This window comes from Pygoscelis adeliae, unplaced genomic scaffold, assembly GCF_000699105.1.
Source record: "Pygoscelis adeliae isolate BGI_AS28 unplaced genomic scaffold, ASM69910v1 Scaffold156, whole genome shotgun sequence".
Taxonomy (NCBI): Eukaryota; Metazoa; Chordata; class Aves; order Sphenisciformes; family Spheniscidae; genus Pygoscelis; species Pygoscelis adeliae.
The window spans coordinates 2231785-2232005 of NW_008825016.1; the positions used below are offsets into that span (position 1 = coordinate 2231785).

At 56.6% G+C, this 221-nt stretch overlaps 1 protein-coding gene across 1 annotated transcript in view; it reads right to left on the bottom strand.

The window, feature by feature from the left end:
- The window catches only part of FHL2 (four and a half LIM domains 2), a 46718-nt gene that overhangs the window by 32813 nt on the left and 13684 nt on the right, over positions 1 to 221 (bottom strand). The window lies entirely within an intron of this gene.

Genomic DNA, 221 nt, shown 5'->3' on the forward strand with positions numbered 1-221 from the left:
GTTGCCCTTCTTTGGATGTGCTCCAGCACCTCAATGTCTTTCTTGTAGTGAGGGGCCCAAAATTGAACACAGTATTCGAGGTGCGGCCTCACCAGTGCCGAGTACAGGGGCACGATCACTTCCCTGCTCCTGCTGGCCACACTATTTCTGATACAGGCCAGGATGCCATTGGCCTTCTTAGCCGCCTGGGCACACTGCCGGCTCATGTTCAGCCGGCTGTC